The sequence below is a fragment of the Astyanax mexicanus genome, chromosome 20 (genome assembly GCF_023375975.1).
Source record: "Astyanax mexicanus isolate ESR-SI-001 chromosome 20, AstMex3_surface, whole genome shotgun sequence".
Classification (NCBI taxonomy): domain Eukaryota; kingdom Metazoa; phylum Chordata; class Actinopteri; order Characiformes; family Acestrorhamphidae; genus Astyanax; species Astyanax mexicanus.
The window spans coordinates 1,412,360-1,420,700 of NC_064427.1; positions in this window are offsets into that span (position 1 = coordinate 1,412,360).

The window sequence follows — 8,341 nt, forward strand, 5'->3', positions numbered from 1 at the left end:
GAGCGCGAGACCGCTGCGCTCCGGCTCTTATACAGCAAGCCCCGCCCCTTTATTCCCCCCCCCCGACACGTCACAGACTCAGCTCGAGCTGAAGGCAAATCAGAAAAGAGGAAAATAATAATTCTACTGTTATTATTATAATTATCTAATCTTTAGAATAATGATCTAATTTATATCTATAGCTAATAACTTTACTGTGAGATATTTATTATAATAATCACACAGGTAGACAGACAGACAGATATACAGACAGACATAATAGATAGATATACAGACAGACAGACAGATATACAGACAGATAGATAGACAGGCAAACAGACAGAGGTACACAAACAGATAGATAAATAATATTATTATTAATATGATTGATTGGTTATTTGAAATTGATTGATTGGTAAATAGATGAACATACTGATAGACAGATAGACAGACAGACAAATATATAAATAGCTATAGAGACAGATATAATAGATAGATAGACAGACAGATAGACAGACAAAAGGAGAGACAGAGGTAGACAAAGAGATAGATAAATACTATTATTATTAATATGATTGTTTGATTGAAATTGTTTGATAAATAGATGAACATACAGACAGACAGTTATAGAAAGATAGATAGAAAAAAACAAATCTACAAATATACACACATAACTGTATACGATAATAAAATATATAAAATAATAAAATTTTATATTACTTAATTTCAGTTAAATACTTTATTGTTTCTATAGATTTATATTGCATATATAACATTCATGTTATATTACATTTTGTTACTTTTTTCTTTTATATTTATTCTAAAATATTCTTAGTTTATTTATTCTAAATAAAATGATTAATATTTCCACAGTTTTTTTTTTCTCATAACTCTTCTCTCTGTTTATATTATATGTTTAGGAGCTCCTCCCACAGTTCAACTGAGCCCCAGAATCAAAAAGCGCTTTTAAAGCACTTCAGCGCCACCTGGTGGCTCACGGCGGAACTGTTGAGAGTGTAAATCACTCACAGATAAAGAAGCACCTTTTATTGTTTTATTATTGTCACTACACCGGCATGTTTTGGCCTCGCTTATAAGCTACATACAACTCAGGTCATCAGCACTAACTGCACTTTATATTAACCATATGCAATATCTGCAATATTTACATGTACAAGGTTTCTTATGTCCCATAAATGTAACTATTCTTCATAGATATTTTTTTTATATTTTATGAATTAAAATATTTATATCATAATACCTATTTTTTTATTATGTTTTGTGCTTTCCTATATATTTGCTGCTGTAACAATAAGTTAATTCACAGTAACAAAAGTTAATTCACATAAACACACTCCTAAACCTTGTGGAAAGCATTCTCAGAAGAGTTGAAGCTGTTATAGCTTTGAAAGGTGGACCGACATCATATTATAAACTCTATGGATTGAGAATGAGATGTCACTCAAGTGCAAATACTTTTGGTAATATATACGTATATATATATGTATACGTATATACAAGGTGATGACAGTACAGGCTCCTTCCTACCTGCACTCGCTCCTGAAGGCTTACGCTACCTCCCGGCCGCTGCGCTCCTCCAATGAACGTCGCCTCGCTTTACCAAACAAACATTCACACAAAGCAATCCAGACTGTTCTCATACAGAGTTCCCCAAAGGTGGAACAAACTACCTTCCACTACCAGATCAGGAGAATCTCTCACTATCTTTAATAAACTCCTGAAGACAGAGCTCTTCAAAGAGCACTTACTCTCCTAACACCTCTAACTAACTACCTTCCACTACCAGATCAGGAGAATCTCTCACTATCTTTAATAAACTCCTGAAGACAGAGCTCTTCAAAGAGCACCTACTCTCCTAACACCTCTAACTAACTACCTTCCACTACCAGATCAGGAGAATCTCTCACTATCTTTAATAAACTCCTGAAGACAGAGCTCTTCAAAGAGCTCTTACTCTCCTAACACCTCTAACTAACTACCTTCTACTACCAGATCAGGAGAATCTCTCACTATCTTTAATAAACTCCTGAAGACAGAGCTCTTCAAAGATCACTTACTCTCCTAACACCTCTAACACACTAACTACTTCTAACCCCATTTCCTTCTTCCCCTCCTTCACTCCTCTATCCTATTATTCCCCTTTGACCTCCTTTTATCCCTATCCAAAGATGTTTTTCCTTTAAACTTATTTTACATTGTACTTGACTATTGTAAGTCGCTTTGGACAAAAGCGTCTGCCAAATGTAATGTAATGTAATGTAATGTAATGTAATGTATATATATATATATATATATATATATATATATATATATATATATATATATATATATATATATATATATATATATATGTGTGTGTGTAAGTGTTGTCTGGTGTTTTCGTCTCAGTATCTCCTGAACCTTGCTGCTCACTTCCTCATACACTTCTCTAAGCTGACACTGCAGGATTTAGTATTTTACAGTAGTATTTTTGAATGGCCTGTGTTCCTAATACTCATAATAACACATAATACTCAGCTTTAAGCATGAACTTTCACATGCACAGTGTTATTTTATATACATTAATAAACAAAATAACATTTTATTTAATATTATAAATAGCTGGAAGTAAAACCCTGAGTCATGTCGAGGTTTCGCCCGTTGAACACATTATATCTCTGCAGAGAAAGAAGGAACTTAAACAGATTAAACAGTGTTTTCTGTGGCCGTCAAGATCCGATTCAGTTACTCAAACCACACGTCTGAGCGTCAGACAGCCAGCAAACTTACACCATCTGACTTCCTGCACTCAGACTGCACAGCTCAACTGCCAGAGAAAGGTAACGCTTCGTTTTGCTATATAATAATTATAATAATAATACTAATAATCATGTGTATATATTTTTTTAAATATATGTATAAGGGCTTAAACTGAGTGTATAATCAATTTTTAATCATTTTAATTTGGTATATTTTCTAATAAAGGTACGATTTGGATGAACAGAGAGAAACAGCATGTTTAATAGCATGTTTGCATGGTCACTATTAACCGCTCTGCTGCTGTGTTGAGGTTTGGTTAAGCTGTCAGTGAGTAAAATTAAAAGAGTGAAAAGAGTTTTAAATTTGGTGATTCTAAACTTATAATATAATATATATGATATATTGATATATATGCATATGTGTCTTATGTGTTTAGGTGGTTTAACTAGAGAAACCACAGAGGGAAAGTTTCCTAGACAGGAATTAAAAGACTAGTCTTAGACTACAGAGCATCTTTTGTGAGTTACTACAATAAAAAATATATAATATATAGAGGCAGTTTTCCACACTGAAATGAAGCCTACCTTTGTGAAAAGGAAGTCTACTTAAGAGCAGTAACAGTTTGTTTTAAAATACCAATAAGTACTATAAATACTAAAAGTACATTTTCATTTTAATATATTTTTAAGAAAATACACATTAAATATACTTTCTCTATATTTAAAAATATATATTTTAAGCAATATACTTTAAATTAAACTTCATTTAAAAATATATATAATAACATTAAATTCTGCTTAAAGTGTATTTTAGTATATATTTTTTCCATTACCATTAAGGTGTACACAATATGTGCATTGGTATGCAAAGTAGTACATTTACTGTGCAATATACTTCAAGAGTGATAAAAAAAATGTAAAAAAAAAAAAAACACACAGCGTGTTACTTAAATCTATTTAGGTTCGCAGAAGTTAAACGAAAAAAGCACTGAAAAGCACATCCTAATGCTTTTATGTTGTATTTAAATATATATCTTTATTACTATTGAAATATACTTGTCATAAGTTGTTCCAAAATAGTACAGTAGTACATTAAATATGTATTTAAGTATCTATTCATTTTAATGCTAAAAGCATGTACTTTTCCATGTTAAATATACTTTTAAAAAATATACTTAAATGCACTTTTCTTTTACAATGGGGATTATAGATAGAGTTTGAGCCTAGTCTCAGACTACAGAGCATTTTGAATAGAGATATTACAACAAAAAGAATATATAGATGCAGTTATGCAGACTGGGATTAAGACTAGTCCTACAATACAAAGCATTTAGAATGAAGATTTTTCCATTAAAAGGAATTAAGGCTAGTCCTAGACCATGCGTCAGTTTCCTGGACAGGGATTAAGACTTGGACTTCAAAGCATTTTGAATGGAGTTTTTTTTTTATTGAAATTAATATTTAGGGATGTTTTTTTCTGGACAGGGATTAAGCCTAGTCCTAGAATACACAGTATTTTAAATTGAGATTTTCCATTGAAAACATCCGTAATTTAATCTAGGATTTGGCTTAGTCCCAGTTTGAGAAATGCCACAGTTGGCTAGGACAAGATTTAATCCCTGTCTGGGCTCATAGGGATCAAGTTTAGTTCTACTAGACTATGGGGCAGTTTCCCATACAGGAATTAAGACAAACCTAGTCTATGGGGATTAAGGCTAGTCCTAGACTATGGGGCAGTTTCTTAGACAGGGATTAAGGCTAGTCCTAGACTATGGGGCAGTTCTTAGACAGGGATTAAGCCTAGTCCTAGACTATGGGGATTAAGGCAAGTCCTAGACTATGGGGCAGTTTCTTAGACAGGGATTAAGCCTAGTCCTAGACTATGGGGATTAAGGCAAGTCCTAGACTATGGGGCAGTTCTTAGACAGGGATTAAGCCTAGTCCTAGACTATGGGGCAGTTTCTTAGACAGGGATTAAGCCTAGTCCTAGACTATGGGGATTAAGGGTAGTCCTAGTCTATAGGGGAGTTTTACAGACAGGGATTAATCCTAGTCCTAGTCTATGGGGCAGTCTAGGACTAGACATAGATTAAGGTAGTTTCTTGAACAGGGATTAAACCTAGTCCTAGTCTATGGGGCAATTTATCTGACAGGGATTAAGCCTAGTACCAGTTTATGGGTCAGTTTTCCAGACAGAGATTAAGCCTAGTCCTAGACTATGGGGATTAAGGCTAGTCATAGACTATGGGGCAGTTTCTTACACAGGGATTAAGCCTAGTCCTAGACTATGGGGATTAAGGATAGTCCAAGTCCATAGGGGAGTTTTACAGACAGAGATTAAGCCTAGTCCTCGTCTACGGGGTAGTTTTCCTGACAGGGATTAAGCCTAGTCCTATGGGTCAATGTCCCTGAAAGGGATTAAGCCTAGTCCCAGTCTATGGGTCAGTTTTCCCATATATGGAAGTCTAGAACTAGACAGGGATTAAGACAGCTTCCTGGACAGGGATTAAACCTAGTATTGGACTGCAGAATGGACAGTTTCCATTAAAACATATAACAAAGTCTAGGACTAGGCTCAATCCAGTCTGGAAAACTGGCCCATATTGGGGGATTAAGGCTAGACCTAGTATACAGGGCAGTTTCCTTTGAAAGGAAAACATATTTTACTACTAGTATTAAGGATTAAGGTTAGTTTTAGACCTTTGGATAGTTTCCCAGACGGATTAAGCCTAGTCCTGGACTACACAGCATTTTGAATGGAAATTTATAGTTTAAAATAATCTACAGTCAAAATCTAATCTTAATCCCTCTCTAAGAATCCAATTTTAAATGCTCATTTTAACAGGAAATTTCAACTCAAAATGCTGCGTAGTCTGAGACTAGTCTTAATCCCATCTGTAAAACTGCCTGAGAGTGTTTAATACTTTTTAATCATATTAATGTTGTATGTACGAATGAATAAAATTGGTTAAAAGGAAATGTTGTAAGCAGAATGTTTAAGCCACAGACCACACCGCTTGTGTAGAGGTCTGGTTTAGCTTTTAGACGTTACTGTAAAATTTAAAGGCAAGACACAAGAGCTTTACTCGCAACAGTTTTCAAATATATATATCACTATAAATATAAATATACGCTCAAATCAAAACGTTTAGTACTGTACTAAAACATGCTGCATGCATTACTAACAACAGCGGATCCATTTTCCCTATTAAGCTGCAGTATATTGCAATACACACATATATTGCATCATCTGAACCATGTCTAGAACCTAGGTCCTCCTAGAACCTATTTTTTTTTGGCAAAGTTATATCCCAAATTTCCTGATTTGGAAGGAAGATTATATATTATTCTATATTATATTCTATTTTTCTTTATAGAGCCAAATGTTGTTCTTCTTTGGTATCATTCCGTCACCATTCGATTATTCATTTCTATTTTTAAGGGCACTATTTTAGCGATCTGTAGGCGAGCCATCACCCATTGTGCATCATGCAGCTTAATTTAGGGCAACGTGTCAGTGTGTCTTTGCTATCGTAACGACGGGAAAAGTACACCTTGCGTGGCTCCAAACACAGCACAACATGCATGTACTAATTCTCTTAATAATTTGTGAGTGTGGTTAATTATTAAACCAATCAGAGTGTCTCTTGCTCATCATTCTCTTTAAGAGTAGAACCAGGTGAGCTCTGTCTTTGGTGGATTGCTATTTTAACGGCGCAGCTACCTGAACGTGTTCAACAAACTCTTCTCAGCAGAGGAAACTGCTCATTTACGGGAACAGCAATGTTATTTTATTTGTGTTGCCAAGATAGCAATGAACGTCTGACTGTTGGCGTATATATCTGTCTAGGTTGTATTCAGTCAGTGAAGATTTTGTGTTTTTTTTTTTTCATTTCCAAGATATATAGCAATACTGCAGAAATGTACCTGAACAAAACTAAGAAACTGAAAACAGACGGTGCACAATGTAAAATAGCACCAAGCGTCCTGATGCACCTTGTGCAGGATTTAAAATAGGGCCCAAAGAGTTTAGCCTTTACCCTTAAAGAGCCTGTGTCCACTAAAATAAACATCATGTGCTCTTTTGTACTTCTTTCTTGTGTATTTTTCTAGTGCACTTTACATAGATTAGATCTGTTATCCATTAGAATAGACATTTATCAGCCATTTAAATAGCAGCGTAGCTCTGCACAGTGCGTTGAAATTTTTAAATTTGCACAATGAAGTAAAGCATGACCACATCTTTTTTTTACAGATTAGAAATGATTTGTGAAATAGCATGTAAAAAGTTATACAGAATAAAAAAAAAACCTTTCAGACCTGAATTATCTCCAGTGATGTAAATAGATATATAGTTATGTTGTTGTTGTTGTTTTTTTTCTTGTCTGTAAGAGAAAAGAAGACTCTAAAAAAATCAATATAGCAAATAAATACAATGAACTAAAATATTTAATAGTTGTTTTTTTACTTCAATTGCATTGGAAGCATGTGTGTAATATTTTAGCTTTTATATCAACCTTTTAATTTTGATATAATTAATTTATTTTATGTTTTATATTTTATTTTTTTAATTTAAATTTTCAATTTTCAATTAATCTTTGCATCATCTCAGCTAATGAGTATTTTTTACAGATTAGAAATGATTTGTGAAATAGAATGTAAAAAATGTTATATAAAATTGATACAGAATAAAAAAAAACACACAATTTTAACCCTTTCAGACCTGAATTATCTCCAGTGATGAAAAAAAACGTAGGAATGCTGTTTTCTGTCTGTAATTGACAGAAAAGAAGACTCTAATATTTTACTACAAAATCAATATAGCAATTAAATACAATTAACTAAAATAGACATGATTAAAATGTGTTCTAAATCAACGTTAAATTAGTAAAAAAAAAAAAAGCTTTTAATTTGCCTTAACAGGCCTGTTTTATTGGTTTATAAACTTGTTCATTGGCTGGTTCATGGTCTATCCTGATGGTAAACAGCTCTCAAATAATGTTACTAGTGTTATGTGCAACAAAGCATAAAGAAGAAGAAGAAGAAGAAGAAGAAGAAGAAGAAGAAGAAGAAGAAGAAGAAGAAGAAGAAGAAGAAGAAGAAGAAAATACATGATGTCTAAAAGGGTTAAAAACAATTATTCCACTGCAGTGAACAAAAATAAAAATCACAAATTATATATTTGATTTTTTGTTTTATTATTAAAAAGCCACATTTGAAGGAACATTTAAACTTTAACACAAATGTTTAAATATTTAATGTTTTTTCTCTCTCTCTGTTCATCTAGCTGATCTTCTGCTGTAAACAGTCATGCAGAACGGAACCGGAGACCCTGGATCAGCGGGCGGTGGGGTCGGGATCAGCGGCTGGGTGATCGGTGGACCTGTAGCCGGGGCCGTGGTGTTGGGTCTGGCGGTTGGGCTGATGGTTTGGTGGTGGAGGCGCAGAAGGAGGACGGTGTTTTTCCAGCCGTCGTTTCGGAAACCTTCAGGCGACAGAGACTCCGGCCACGACTACGAATCTCAGGAGGACCTCCAACCCTGCGGAGGCTTCCAACAGTTCCAGACGCAACACAGGGAGTCGGACCACGTCTACGAATCTCA